General features: G+C 42.7%; 1 long non-coding RNA gene across 3 annotated transcripts in view; it reads left to right on the forward strand.

The window, feature by feature from the left end:
• The first annotated feature begins 2,273 nt into the window (after positions 1-2,273).
• Positions 2,274-15,913, forward strand: part of LOC138109495 (uncharacterized) — a 29,316-nt gene continuing 15,676 nt past the window's right edge. For all 3 annotated transcript variants that reach the window (XR_011150517.1, XR_011150518.1, XR_011150519.1), the window contains exons 1-5: positions 2,274-2,486; positions 10,984-11,179; positions 11,264-11,316; positions 12,143-12,300; positions 14,660-14,810. This is a non-coding gene — a long non-coding RNA (uncharacterized lncRNA). The remainder of the gene's footprint in view (positions 2,487-10,983; positions 11,180-11,263; positions 11,317-12,142; positions 12,301-14,659; positions 14,811-15,913) is intronic.

A 15,913-nucleotide genomic window follows, 5' to 3' on the forward strand; every position in this document is an offset into this window, starting at 1 on the left:
TAATAAAAATGATGAATCCCATCCACTGCATCCATATCGATGGCGCAGAGGTTACACATGGAGATGAGCAGTGAGGAGAGGGAGGCAGATATTCACTGAAGATTGTGTGTGGGAGGTGCTGTTACCAAACCCACCTGGCAGAGTTTTGATTTAATCCAGCCCTGAGTCAATAGTGATTGACATTTCACTTGCTTTCCATATCGTAACTGGACTTCCTTACTCCTCAGGCATGGAATGAATCTTGATACATTGTAATTACTGTACTCCTGGTGGTGAACCGGTATGAAAAGCTATCACAGAAAGCATTAATAAAATGTACATTATGAAAAAGAACTCGGCATTGTCTGAAATTAATAATGCACCAAATTTTTCTCATCCATGCCTGCTCATTACAGGCCTGCCCTTGAGTTTTCTATTAAAATGACTTATTCAAGCTACTTGTATAGCTGTGTTCAGCGTGGAGTTATCTGCTGTAGGTTTGCATCCCAGTTAGATGTACCGCATGAGGACTGACTAATCTGTTATATCTTTCAGGCATTGATTTTGGTGACATTTATATAACGCTGGTATGACTAAAATGAACTGATTGATTCATGCGTATGGATTAGTTTGCCTAAGACTTTGAGGCTAGGTAGCTTTATCATGCACTGTAACGCCAGAATTCATCACTGTATTATTTACGAGAGACTGAACTGGCTGCATCTCAATAACTGAAGAGATCTTCACTGTTTTATTTATGTATAAATGTTTACTTAATCAGCCGCCAATTTTCTTTAGCAGAATTTGTTCGCAAACGGAAATTGTAAACGATAACGTGGTTTCTATTTTAAAATTTATAGGCTTTCATCTATAGCAAAATCCAAGATTTCCAAAGTGTCTTTGTCTACTGGCAATCAACAAGCTCTCTTGTATATGCTTTCTGGTAATTGCAATTAGCTGGTGCAATATTTCACATAAAAAACAATGCAACCCTCATACGGGAGATCTGAGTGGTAGTGTGTCAAAATCAACATAAATATGCCAATGCTTAGAAACGTTGCTGCAGGTTTAACAAAGCAAAAAGGAGCCACCAGCCAGTGCAAAGGCAGGAGCTCTTGGACATGTCTGGTGAGTTCTGCTGCCTTACCTTCCGAGAAAATCCCAGTGCCAGGTAAATTGTGTCTCAGTCACATGGGCCATATCCCCTGCAACAGCTTGAGGAAAGCCTGGTCAAAGGGGGCTAGGAAAACATCTGCTCACTGTGCATTGCAGCTGGGAAAGTGGCTGGGCTACAATGGGGGTTTAAGGGTATAACATTCCAAGGAGGCTTAAGCCCAGGTTCCCAATCGATGGCATGTGTTTTCTTTGGACTGCGCTGTTTCTCTCAGGGTCCAAGGAACAAGGAGACTAAAAGGATTTATTAAATGAAAGCAGAGACTTTCCTGTTAGGAGCCATTTAGAAATATTTTTAGTGCAGAGGCATAGAAGAAGTGACATGTTAGAAACCTATAAAATAATAAGCAGTACCCAGAGAAGGTGAATTGAGTGCTGCAGTTCACCGTAGGTAATACAGCAAGTGGCACTATGTGGGGCAATGGAGGGGTGAAGTCTTAAATGTAGATATAGGTAATGCTTCATTACCCATCACTGGATTAAACCACGGACTCCCTGACCCAATACCCCATAAGGTGATGTACAACGAGCTCTAGTAAGATATTATGCTGTTTTACAGTTTAAGAAAAGAAAAAAAAAAAAGTAAGAAAAAAGCCTGTCACCTATAGTCTCTTGTTGCAGGGTCCAAAAGAATTGCTAGTTCACTGAGGAACTGAAGAAACACCCCTGCTGAGTCTTCAGCCATACTTCACACTTGTGATTTTTTTTTTAACCGTATTTTATTGACATAAAAAATTACAATAGTATTAGGCAGGCCTGGAAAATTACTTGCCAGATAGCAGTGCAAAAAGGGGAGTAGACTTTGCATGTCAGCACCCTGGGCTACACCTTCAAGAGCATGGGCTCACAACAGAGGGATGCTGAGGGGTACCTCTGCCTCACAACCACTGAACCCATCACTGCAGAACTGGTAAGAGTCAGCAAATAGTCCCTCTTCTTGTTTCTTTTGGCTCTCTCAGGTACCAGAAGGCTGCAATTACATCACTCCTAAACTTTCCCTTTTACAGACCAAACCAGCCAAATTCTCTTAATCTACAGGTTTGTTCATTATTCATTTAGGGCAATTAGGAGAAGCACCTGACTGGATGTAACTGGGTGTAACTCTGTCCCTAATTGGAGAAGTAACAGCAACACCTGTGGATGTTGCTTAGAGGCCCCTTAGCAAGCTGAGGGGGGTGTGCTGAGGAGGGTTTTCTTCAGGTAGGCTGAGGTGATGAAGATGGTACTGTTTGCAGCAAATTTATGCCTCCTGGCTGAACTGGAGATTAAACTTTAGGAAGATGTTTCAAGAGTGACTGGAGTTCTGAAGAATGATGACTATGTTGGACCCCTTGGTAAGACACCCCACATGCTAACTGTTTCTGTTGACATGCAAGTATGGCACTTTGACTCGTGTCTCAGCAATTAAATTTTATTTCCTGTCTTATTCCCTCTTTATCCATGGTAATAGCTCTCCTAGATCTTCCTGGATAACACCTGCTGTGTAGGAAGGTATAATATTATAGGAAAGGCTGAATATTTGTCACCGTAATGTCGTCAAAATGGTCTTGACTAAAAGATGTTGCTGCAGGAGTCTGGGGTTTTTTCTCAAGCTTCCCTCCATGTATATGAGCTTTTAGTTAGTCATGTTTCAAAATAAAATAAAGACATGCCTTTTTTTTTTTTTTTAAATCTGTAAAGCTAAAAAATGAAGCTGTTATGTGTGTGCTTCCTTCTGCTTGGATGCACTTGCCAGCATCTGCTGCTGTGGGAAGCTGAAGCCACCGATGGCTTCAAGGTTAAATTCAACCTCTCCATTGTGTGTGTTGAGGGGGCATAAACCAACATCTGCAAGGTGGCTTTGGGGTAAGGGTAGCTGACCCTCCAGCTGATGTGCCCTGCTTAGAGCTTTGCTGTCCTGGGGATGCAGCAGCTGCACAAAAATGAAACTTAGAAACCCCAGTTTTCTTTGCAATATCCTTTATTTACCCTTACATATGTGTTATTGTATGGTGCACTCCCACTTAGCACCACCCAAGAGGACCAGTGGCTGCCTGCTGCTCTGCTCCTCTGCTGAATATTAAGCAGCTTCCTAAAAGTGATGAGGCTGTTATGGCTGAACAGCTTCACCATGTGCAGCCTGCACAGATATCCAGCAAAGAAATCAAAGGCATGATGTCACTAGTATTTCTTATCTAAAATTAAATATCTGTCTTAAGTCCCCAGACACACAGAGACTTTGTATTAGAAACATATACTGAGAGTTCAAACTCTTGAGTCATCTCATATATATTTCACTCAAGCCAAGGGAATAACAGTGAGAATAGACCTGCAAAAGAGCAATTCTCTATCTTAGCAAGACAAGGGAGAAAAAATTGTTCAGGGAAAATACTAATGGGTTCACAAGCAAAAAAATCTTGCCAATGAAATTGTGCCCCTAATATTCCGTACCTTTGCAGAAAAGCCATGATTTGCTGTGAAAAATGCAGCAGAGAGTAAGTGGGTCAACTTGTGCTCATAAATGGCAGAGACAGAGTAAGTGGCATTTAAAACAAGTCCACTCAGAGGGAAAGTGAAAATTATTTATTCTGAAGGCATCAAACGTTTGTTGTCACAGTTGGATTTCAAGAGCGAGTCACAAATGTTTTGGGGTGCTGTTGTCCAGGCAGGGTTATGCCAAGTTCTGGATGTGCTGGAGCTGAGGGATGCATTTCCACTGCAGAAATGCTCTCCACTGCAGAAATGCTCTCCACTGCATTGCTGGGCATGCCAGGTGGCCATTCCTGTGCCCTTTCTAGCATGTGCCACAAGTGTTCCAGCCCAGTCATCAGGGGCTAAAATGGGGAACATGATTCTGGAAATTACTTGACCCCCTCTGTGCTAAGGGGTAAATTGTGCCAGGCTCTGTGTCAGCCCACTCACACATCAGCAGCTGCACTTGGGTGAGGTGAATATCTGTGGATCTGGAGCACTTTTAATATCACTCTACCTTTTGCCTCCTTAGTACCCCCTTAATGGGCCCTGTGTAGTCCCTGGTCCCATGGTGGTTCATCTTCCCTCCCTGATCTCAGGCTGTGCTGCTCATTTCCTTCCCAGCTGGGTAGGCTCATGTGTTGTGAGCACACCTTAGCTCCTAAACGGTTTTCTCCGAGGTAGATAGAAATGTTCCCTACCCTACAAAAAGGGGCTGTGTTCCCCTGTGAGCATTTCAGTCATGAAGGATCTGTGCGCTGGGTTCTCTTGGAATCTGGTGATGCTGCCCATACAGGAAGGCATGGGGGAGGAGGAAGCACAGAGGCATTTCTGGAGTCACAGTGGAAAAAACCCTGCACTAGGCTGTTCTCCAGCTTTTACTGGATTATAGCCCAGACCTGAGACCCAACAGATGCACTGTCAGGTATGAAGTATTGGCCCAAGATTCGTGCTGGCTCTGTAATGGGAACCAATTCCCTTCTCTAATACACAGTTGTTGCATTGCATAAAAATCATTATTACACATTGTGAAATCTAATTACATTATTGCACACTGTGTATACACTCTAATAAAGGCAGTGGAAGCATTAACACTGCTAGTAATACATCATTCCACTGAAATTATTGTTGCTGTCAATTTTACATTCATTTTTTCTTGATTTACCCTGAAGAGCAAGGCTTTCAGCCTGCTTGCCTTGGCAGGTGGATGAAGTGTCAAGACCTACTGTGGTAGGGAGCATATGAGGGGACTGCCATGTCCCAACTCTGATACCCAGTGGTGAGACAAGTCCCTCCTGATGGTTACAATGCTGTCCTGAGATGGGTTCAAAGCCACCCGGGCTCAATTTCCCTTGACAGTTCCCCTTCTCCCCACTGATTGTAGATCCTTGGGCACCTGTGGTCTTAGATGTCTGAAACCAGATCAGCTCAAATGCCTCCACCCCTCTGTTGTTCTACTGTGCATGAGGAAGAGGAGGATAGATGCTCCTTTGTCTTAATTCAGAGATATATATTTGCCAGTGTTGAGCTGAGAGGGATTTAGCTCTCAAAAAGTATTTTCAGTTCTCTGCTTCCCCACTGTTAACTTCTCATTGTAAAGCTTGTGTGTTGAATATGATCTGCTAGTGTCAACCTGCTGGTTTCTTACTCTCTGCTCTCCTTGCAAGCCGTCACACAAGCTCTTTTTAGTAGTGGAAGAAATGAAGAGGGTCTCCTGAAACACCTCAATGTCTTCAAGGAGGTGTAGGTGCAGAGTTAGTGGCCATTGCAATACTGTTTGCAATGTGCCCCGAATTCATCAGCTGAAGAAATCACATTGGGAGCTGAGGAGAGAGTTGTAGGACTTGTGATGTTGTTCTGAAGATCCCTTCTTTTCAAGTGTGGCAAATGAGCCCAGGGTTCAGCCACCGAAGAAAAAGAAAGGAAAAGGAAAGATGTCAAACCACAGACTGAGGAAAAGTGTGACTTTGTATTTCCTTTCCTAAATGGTTTCAGACACTGGAAGGTGCTGTCCCCATCACAACCTCTTCAGAAGAAGAGAGTGTGAGCCTGCAGTGTTTCAGTGTGTCTTTACTTCTAAATGAAATGGGATACCAAAAGCTGGTCCCCAAACAACAGCTAAGCATTTACAGGAGAAAAAACCTGGTGCTGCTTGTGTCTCCTGTAATGCCTTTTTGCCAGGCCAAAGGCTGTCCAGGGTCCTGGTGCTGGAAGCCAAGCACAGCTGGTTCACCACTTTTCCTAACGTGCCCAGGTTGGTCCCTGGCATGGGGTGGGCACAGTTCTGGCTTTTTCACAGTATGGACCTCTTTTACATTGGGTAAAGCACTCCAGGAACCCATGGGATCATCTCTCTCCTACCCTAGCACACAAAGCACCAAATGCACCATGTCAAGACTCTGCTGACCACTCTCCTCCATCCATGGAGGTGCATCCATCCGTGTTTACCACTGAAGCATCTCGTAAAATGAGTGATTCATTTAGTCTGCTTACAGACTGCCTGAAAGTGGCCCGTGGATTAGCTTTCTCCTCTCTGTCTTTTTCCAAGAAAATCTACATGGAGACACATATGTCTGTGGAGCACCTGTGGATCAAAATGTGTAATTTCCATCCCAATGTTCTGACTGTAGAGGACCTTCTTCTCTTTAATACTGCAAACCGTGTCTTACAGATGTGTTGGAAAAATGTTTTTTGTGGTAGCCAGCAGGGTATGAAATGCATTCTGGCTTCAAATATTACTTTTCTAGTCTTCCTCTGCTGCCAGAGGCTCCTCATGGAGAAAACTTTAAGGGAGCAGAGGCAAGCAGAGAGAAGGTGCTGAGATGAAGGAAATTATGGGGGACTATCAAGGGAGAGGAAAGTATTTCTCTCTACTGTACATATCCCACCAGTTATCAGACTGCGTCAGGTAAAAGACGTGTGCAGGTAAGCTTTAATTTAGTTTTAGCCACTGAATAGGTTTTTTTTAATCACCATGAGCTTGTAATAAGTTAATTAAAAGTGTCAGTTAAGTATTCAGCAGTCCTCCACTGGGAAGGTATGCCTGAACTTAGCTGTGTCCTTCTGGCCCCCTGAATTCCCGTTCTGCATGCACATTTCCCATTAAGGATGTCACCACTCTTTTTCTGTCTCGTGCCAGTCCCAGAAATCACAGATCTCTGTCTCTGGCAAGCCGTCTGGCAATCCTTCCTTCAGGAGGTGTTTTTTTTCTTCCTTCTCTTGGACAGAAGTCTGGAGAAAAGAGAAGTGCCAAAAGCTATATATGCAAAATCTAAGAGAACTTGGGAGGCAATGAGGAGGGCAGTGACAGATGAGGAACAGGAGGAAAACACCGTGAGCAACCCTGTCTTCCTTTCCTGTGGGGTAAGGAGGCCAAGCTTCCTCAGCACACAGCTGAGTGCTAGTTATAACTGTCAGGTTTGTATCGAACCTACTACCTGATTTTTCCCTGTAGTAAATTACTGTGGACCTCAACAGTATTTCTGCCTTTATTGCAGAATCATGGCTATCAGATAGAGAAGAGACAAAAGGGTTGCCTTGATAAAGGCCTCTCCCTTGATGCAGTGATTTATGAGCAGTGCTGGCTTTCCAGGCCCTGCTATAGCAGATATTGCCAGAAGGAGTCTGGTCTCAGTCTCCCCTGACCTGACACAGAGGTGTGTTTGGTGTGGACAAACAGGGGCTTCCTGAACCAGTTCAACTTCATAAATCATCTGTGCTGGGATGCAGCAGCCAACACTGGGCAGTCCAAGCTGACCAAGTCCAAGCATGAAGCAGTCCAACTCACAGCTCAAGCACAGAGGATGTTAAACTCTTGGAGACTGGGAATGGTCAGGAGACCTGGGATCAAAGGGTTGGCATATGACTGGTGTGCAGTGGTAATATTTTACAGACAAGTGCCTTTATTTTTCTTTTATTTTTTTTTGATCACCTGTTGATTAATCTTGCTCCACACTAATGGGAAATAATGCACCATTAGTGGAGATGAACTGCCTTGCTAATGAGTTAGACTGAAGGGTGTGTACAGACCATAACCTTGCTGTACGCTTTGTGCCCTTTCCCTCCTTCACTACCACATCCTTTAGTGATTGTAACCTTTTTCATATTAGCTTCTAGCCTTTTTTTTTTTTTTATGGCTAATTCCAATTAGTCCCTCGTCCTGTAGGTGCAGTTCCACACTCATAGAAAGCTTGGTATCCTGCCAGTCCCAAAATTTAATGGTATCCTTCGCTAGGGTTCTGATGCTGGGGAGCAGTGACGCACCAAGACTTTGAAAAATGTTCTAGCTGCCAAGGAATGCTGCAATGTGGCATGAGTGGCAATCCCCCTCCATTTATATATGTCACAATGTTTGGAGGAAAACAAGAAAAATCTGGGCCCCTGGTAGAAACCTGAGCCTGTTGAGGAATTAATGAAATCACACCGTTCAGAGACTTGCAGATGCTGTTCGGTTGGGAGCATGCTGAGGCTGCCATTAAATCCCTTTGGATAAGACTCAGTAAACATCTGGTAGCTTTTTTTAAAAAAATAAAAGCTGTAATTGTTCTAGGCCTTGGTGCCTGCCCATGCTGGTAATGTGCCTGTGAGGTCTAATTAGTTGACAAGTGACAAAAGAGGCCACTGTAGCGAGGGGGAGGCCTGGTGCCAGGATCGTTAGATAGGTTGGGCAAGAGCCATGAGAGCCAGCAGGTGATGGATGCAGGAAAGGTGTATTATCCCCTGCTTTCTTACAGATGCAGGGACATGAGGAAATGAGGCAAATTGATAAGCCAAAGGCTCAGCATTTTGCTATTTGTCCTATGTAAAATTGGATCTGCAGTCATCTGTGAGTAGGGTGGTTACATCCTGTAATAGCTGGTCAGTGCTAAAAGAGCCCTGACCTTCAGGCTCTATTGAGTACCTTTCAGTGCTTGTGGCAATAAGATGGAGAGGACTTGAACTTGAGTCCAGCACAAGTAAGATTGGTATAAACTGATGTACACTGGTGTAGCTGTATTCCTGTTTACTATCAGTGATAAAATCCCCACTCACTGTTAGCAAAAGCTTGAATTCATTCAAGGCAGAAGATAGAGTCCCATCTGCTCTTATAAGTGAGTCTGTGGGACAGGATCATTAGTTGGGCACTGCAAAATCTGACCACTTGCTTTGCTTGTGTCTTCACCTTGAATTGTTGCTAATTCCTAAATTGATACATTTATCATATTTATTATCTATTATAATCTATATTATTATATATTTATGCAGATAAAATATATTAAAGATGTTGCCTTTCGGGCAAAGAGATCTGGGTGCTTCAGAAAGCTTTCCAGGTCTGGGGTGGACTGGTTCAGCTGGTATCTACCTCCTTATCAGTATGAGGACTACGCTCTGACTGTCTACACCAGACCTGGACTTGGCAGGGTTGGGATGCCCAGCTGTGGGCTCAGGTGTCGTATGCAATTACTTTTGAGTCTGCCAGTCCCCATGTTTGGGCTTTTTCAGTGCTGTGGCTGGGCTGAACTCTGCTTATTCCTTAGCTTGGCACATATGGAAAAGTATTTTTAAGTGTTTAAGCACTGCCTAGCACACTACTCTAGTTTTGTTTTGAGGAATTAGATTCTCTTCAGTTGTCTTGGCTCCTCTTGAACACTTCCCATCAAAGGGGTAACAAGATGAGTCATGGGGACAGACTAATGGTGGGTTACGTGGATATCTCTTGGTCTGTGTTTCCCAGCACTCATGCTGAGATTCCAATAGTTTTTCCAGGTGTTCTGGTAGATTTGGAGGTCTCACAGCAGTTAGTGTCATATCTACACCAACATCTGGCCCATCACTGCTGAAGTCCCAGACTGGGCTGCTGGAAGGGGATTTGATTTGTGCTGAAGTCACCTTGAATTTCAATTACCAATGGGAAGGCGTGGATGCATATGAACAGTCATAGATAAAATTGTGTAAAGAAGATCACCAGAAGTGAAAGCGAGGTCACCAAAATATCTCCCAGCAAATTCGAAGTCATTAGCTTCATTTGTTTCCCCATATAGGCAGTAGTTCTCTCCCATCTCCCTACTGCTCCATAGGGAGGATGGGCTGTGGACAGTAAGGAAAACCCCACCAGGGACACCCACCCTGGACATTTCACTACCTCCCTCTCCTCCAGTAAAAAAAAAAAACCACTAAAATCAAAAAGTATTCTTCAGGGTAGAATTCTGTAGATGAAAAAAGGAAAGGTTTCACACTTGTTTTCGTCTGTCCAGAGCACCATGAAATTAACATTTTTGGGTTTAGATTGCTGCTAATCTTAAAAATATGTTCAGTATTAAAAAATAAAATCATACGTATAATATATATTACAAATACTGTAATATATATAATATATAAAAATATCTATCATATTTATTTACATATACATATGAAGACTTCCAAGTTTATGTCTTGGCAGCCAGTTGAGTGCCCTGGTTTGGTTTTGGTCTGACAAATGGGGGCAAAAGAAGTGACTGAATCTCCACACCTGGAAACCCCATGTGTTGCTCCAGATCTTGGCTTAGCTTATCCACTCCGAAATGACATTTAGTGAAGCTCCCTCTGCGTTATTGCTGTGAAATTTTAGGGCAGACAGAGGAACAAGAGAGTGGGAGATGGATAGAAGCAGGTAAAACACATAAAAATCTTTTAAAAGAAAGTCTTTGTTCTTTGAAAACAACAACAGTAATGCATGCTACCCAGCTGCCTTTAATGCTTCAGTCCCTTTATTTCTTTTGGAAGCAGGGGAAATCCAAAACCCAAACAAGGTAACAACACTACACTCTTTTTCTTCTTGCAACACAACACAACTCAGGGGGAGAACATGTCAATTTTTATTTTAGGATCACAGGTAAACGAGTTGCCATCATCTTTACATTCCTGGCACGATCTGCTTCTCAAATGAAAATTCCGGATAATGATTATTATTTATAAACAACAAGGATGACAAAGGCAAAGTAGGAAATGCTCTGTAAATGCAGATAAAATTATCCTGGCACCACCTGCGCATTTGTACATGTATATGTGTACATAAAAATAGGAAAGTCTACTGAGTTATTGAATAGAAATGAGGCTGGAAGTGTTTCTCCCCAAGCCATTGCATATTCCACAATCCTGTCACGAAAATGTCTTTCCTCCCACCTCTGACATTCTATTGTTGCTTTTCAACCAAAACAAAGTGAAAGGAGATGAAAAGATTGAAGAGGAAATGGTAAGTTATTTTCAAAGGTAATTTCTGTCGGGTTTTTTTTTAGTCATGTGCTGGCATGGTGACAAAAGTTACCAGTGCTCAGAATGATATTCGGTGATTTGTTTTGCCTTTCTTTTTAGTTAAATAACAGCAATGTTTGTAACACAAGAATGCTTTTTTCCCAATTTCAGGAACTTACAGACTGAAAAGCAAAGAAAAAAGAGAAGAAGAAAGGGAAAAAAAAGTCCACTTTGGATGTCCTAGCTGGTACAGTGTCCCATCTCCTTGAGCAGCCCTTCATTCCTCAGAAACGAGGATAAGCAGCAAAGGGATGGAACAGGCATGAGATGTGCAACCCCAAAACTGGTGTTCAGCCTAGTGGTGCTGGTGAGTGCTTAGTGGGATACTCAGCTAAATCCTTGATCAGTGCAGGATTAATCCCTGCAATAGTGCTTTCTCTTTCTTTTCTAGTGACTTCTGCAAGCAGCACCTAGAAGAGCGAGCTGCAGGCACACACATCATTAGTGAGCACACTTTTGTTTGAGTGCATGTTTTAAAAGATTATCTTATTTTGGAAAAGTTTGCCCTAAGTGGTGCTTTTTGTTTTCACACATGTTGCAGCTGCAAATTCAGGCAGGGTTTTGCTGCAGAAGAAATGTCTTGCACCAGTTTTTGGGGTTTTTTTATATTTGAGGAAGTACTTTCTCCCAGCTTTTTAATCTTTTACCTCTTCCAAACAAATGTTTGCTTACCAAGAACTAGCTCAGCCTGGTACTTACACACACAGTTGTGATGCAGAGAAATAAATTTGTCCTTTCTTCAGCTTTTGTGTATGGTTTTGCAAAGGAAGCATATGCTCCTCCTTGGACTTGAAGTTTTTAGGTCCAAATAGAGATGTTAGTTGCCTGTCCCAAAGCCTAAAATCGCAGAGAAACCAAAAGAATGGAAGAGGGTCCTTGAAATGAGATGTGCTAGAGCAATTTCCTAAATGGCATCTGCAGTTTCCAAGCTTCCTCAGCTATAAACACCCATCAGTTCAACCCTGGGATTTCACAGGTTTGGCCATTGGAGTTTGAAATGTCCCCTGGGAAAGCCGTGGTCTTCTGTTCTCAGATGGAAGATGCAGGAGACAAAGGTGCTGATGTGGGATGTCGATGTGACCCCACTATGCACCCTTTAGCATTTGCTCCTGATGGAGGAGCTGCACTCACACGGAGCTCTCCCTTAGCCTCCCTTAGATGGTCTCTGTAACTCCACCACCAGATTCCAGATCTGGCTCCTGCCCTTCAGAGACTCGCTGGCACCAAGCACATCCCCTCACTGATGCATATTTTTGTCCCTGGTTTCCAGATGCAGTGCTGAAGTATCCAAGCAGGAAATGCTCTCATGGCATAGAGAGGGTGGCTTACTAGAGCACCAGCAAGCACATCACTACTACCATCCCACACTGATGGAAATGGGCCTTGCAAGTCCAATGGGCTGTGAGAAAGGTTTGCCTTAAAGACTAGGTGAGGATGAATCACTTGAATCGGAAATCAAATGGAGATCTCTTATGATGGTGAGGGTGAGCCCACCTTTATAATAGGAAGCCACTTTGCTTTCTGTGGGATTAGATCATGGGAACCCTTTTTACCTTCAGCTTTTCTCAGAGATACAGCACATTCAATTAACAGCATCAGTTCCTCTGATTTTTAGACATCTTCACGCCTTAAAGAAAGTATAATGGCATTTTATAACAATACCTAATAGAGATTAGGCTAGCAAAGAACTCGGTGTTATCCTGTTACCTAAGAGCAAGAATATTTTGCAAGCTATAAATCAAATGCTTCCCACAATAGAAAGCTCCTTCATTACCTTTTTAAGCCAGATAAATGCTCAAAAAAAGCTTACCTAAAAGGTATATGTTGTGATAATACACAGCTCAAAAATTAATTGCTAGTAGGCTTCCCATTTGCTCACAGTCATGCAACCTCTTTTTCTTCCACAACAGAGCATGTGCAAAGCCCTTAGAAACTCCATGCATTAAAATTGCAATTATGGAAACAATTTATAATCAATACGTGGTTATTAGGGTAACCTGCATGTGTGGGATATTTTATAGCAATTATAAGGCTGAAATTCGTGTCTGAGAGCAAAATTTGCATCTTGGTTTTTCCCTTTCGGGTTTCAGTCCCCGCAGTGCCATCTACTGCTGAGATAACTTTGAAAGCTGAATTTAGTATTTCTTTGGGGGAGAATTTTCAGGGACCTTTATCTGCAGGTGGAACACAAGTTCATAGGGAAAAAATAAATGGTTGTAAAAGCCTGGCAATCTCTGAATAAAATCTCTCTACCCATAACTGGCTGAGAGCAAAAGAAAAAAAAAGAAAAAAAAAAAGCCAAACTAGGATTGCTCATTGTAATCTCATTTTGCTGAAACAAAATGTTTCTTTGATCACTCCTCATTCACTTATGACAATTCATTACTCAGCCAGTGGGAATTGTCCCAGCTCCAGTGAAAACCATGGAGTTATACCAGCTGCTATCAGCTGAAATTCTGGCTCAGAGTTGTTAAGAAAAAGGTATGCAGATTTGCTTGTTTGTTTTGGAAACATGGATAAATTACTTCTGCCAACCAAACCCACAGCCTTGCTTATTTCTGAGTGATGAGAAGTCACTTCACTCTTCTAAGAATTATTATTATTAAGTAATATGGCTAGTGAAGGACAGCTGAGGTAGGTTCTTGGCATCTCTGATTTAAGTTCAAGGGATGTGGAAGTTCTGTCATGATTTTTCCAGACCCCTGCTAGCAAGAGCAGCGGTGTCTAAGGCAGGCTTTAAGATTCTCAAAAATAAGGGAAAAAAAATCAAAATAGTGGGGTTTTGGAAAAAAAAAAAAATCAGATTATTTTTTCAGGTTAGAATACATCTTCCTCAGGTGGTATCTTGGAAGTGCCATGTCTTACTCTTCTCTAGTTACACATCACCTTCCCATAAGAATAGCCTGTGCACTGGACTACCTGCCCCAGGAGGACTGTTTTCTAGCCAAAAAGGACATTTGGCTCTGCTCTGCCAAGGAGCTTCATCTGTGGGGGAAAAGGGTACAAAACTCTGCACTGTACTCAAGACTGAGGGTTCCTTCCAGCAGGGTATTTATCACAGGGTAAGGAGTGAAAGGGAACAACCATTTCTTGGCTGAGAGCATCAACTTTGCAAACTGCTTCACTATTAAAATAAACTTTGAAATACCACCCCTCTGGAATTTATTTATATGTTCATGGAGGTGAAGAGAGATGTTTCTCTAGAGTTTGCTTCCAAGTATGCTGCAGGTGAGGTGAAGTCCCATCCAACCTGGCTAATGCTTCTTGTTTAGGTGGGAGGAGTGGAGGTGTATTTAACAAGAAGATGGCTGTAAGAACAAGACCATGATCCAAAACAGGGTCACCTGAAAGGCTGGAGAAACAGTGATTTGGGGGAAGAGGTTCAGCTGGGAGCTGAGAGCAAATGCTGAGGAGTGGTTAGTATTTGGAAGGGCTGAAGAGGGAACAAACTGAGAGCAAACATAACTGTGGAAGCAGTGAGACGAGCACAGACTGCAAGATGAAGGCTGGAGAGATGATGCTGTGGGGCAAAGTGACAGGGCAAAACACTAAGGCAGGAGCAGGGATACCATCTGTCCTATAGGATCAACTTTTGGGAACACAGATAGTGGGCTTGATGCAAATCTCTATGAATAATTCAGCATAACCGAACATTTCTTCCCACCCACCTTAGCAAGCTTCCTCCATCACAAGTCAGAAAAAATTTTATGAAGAGTAGCTAATGGTCATTTGTCTTCTTAAATTACTTTGATGTCAGTGTGACTTCTTTTACTTATTTATTTTGTAGCTGGGCAGAGAAGGATGAGGTGGAACAAGAGACATGGAGGATTCCCACCATCACTGGAAGCACCCAGTTCAGGATCCTGGGACAACACTGAGTTCATTGATCATCTTTGGAGTATGCTCACCTCCTCCTAAGGACCACGAAGCCTGGAATGGTGAGTCTGCTGTTTTACATCACTCGGAGCAACTTTCCATCAGCTGGGAATTTCATTGATGCTACAGAGCGATGTCCCCTGAAAGAACCTGGTGATGGGCACTCCAGAGATGCTTTTGCTTGACATGCTAGGCATCATCTAGACTGCTCATCTTTCCAGCCAAACTAGTCCCTTTCCTTGCATTTCTCAAATGAGATCTTGAGCTTGCCAAATGAAAGGAGAAAATTAAAAAAAAAGGATTGATGAGGGAACTCTTTTCTGGGCTTCTTACAAGAGTGAAGCACCAAGTGAAAATAAGTAAACTTTAAAGTAGAATTTGCCACTGTCCTGTCAAATCTGTTCATCTGGCCCTGGCTAAATATTTCAACCCAGAATACCTCCAGCTTGCCTGTGAGAGAACTTGAATTTCAAAATACCCCCTTGATACACCCTGTGCCTCTGCTGGGAGCCCAGCTCAAGTCTGAGGGATTAAATCTCAATGTTATTAAATTCTGCTGATCAGTGACAGAAGTGCCTTCAGAAAGCAGTGCTGAGCAGCTGCTTAATATTGTTTTTGTGGTGGTTGGGAGGTAAATGTCTCTTGCACTGGCTAGAAAAAGTAGTTTGTCTCATTCCTAGAAGCATTATGTTGTGGAAACACAGCTCAGAGTTACACTTTACAGGCTGGCTGCCAAAACTTCAGCAGAAACAGAAGAGCTTCAAATAATTAGCTAGACAGTGCCTAGCAGGTGTCACTTTGGAACTCTTTGGTGATGATAATCCTGAAAGATTACAGAGAGGTGATTTGACCAGAGAAAACAGGCCCACTACTCGCATATTCCTTCATGAGCAACCACTCTCCTTGCTAATGCACCAGTTCTGATAGGAAGCAGCTTGACAAAGACATCTGCAATTTGAACTGCAACTTAAAGAAAGAATAAATTGCTCCTTTAAGTTGGCAGAAAAAAAAAAAAATAATCCCCCCTACCCCCAAACAAACCAGTACAATGTCTTGAATCAGGAAAGGATGCTGTGTAATTGGAATACAGATCCTGCATGAAACCGTGATTCTAATCTGAGGTATTTAATACTTTCTGCCACAATAAAAGAAGAGAATTAATGGA

The sequence above is a fragment of the Aphelocoma coerulescens genome, chromosome 4 (genome assembly GCF_041296385.1).
Source record: "Aphelocoma coerulescens isolate FSJ_1873_10779 chromosome 4, UR_Acoe_1.0, whole genome shotgun sequence".
In the NCBI taxonomy this organism is placed as follows: domain Eukaryota; kingdom Metazoa; phylum Chordata; class Aves; order Passeriformes; family Corvidae; genus Aphelocoma; species Aphelocoma coerulescens.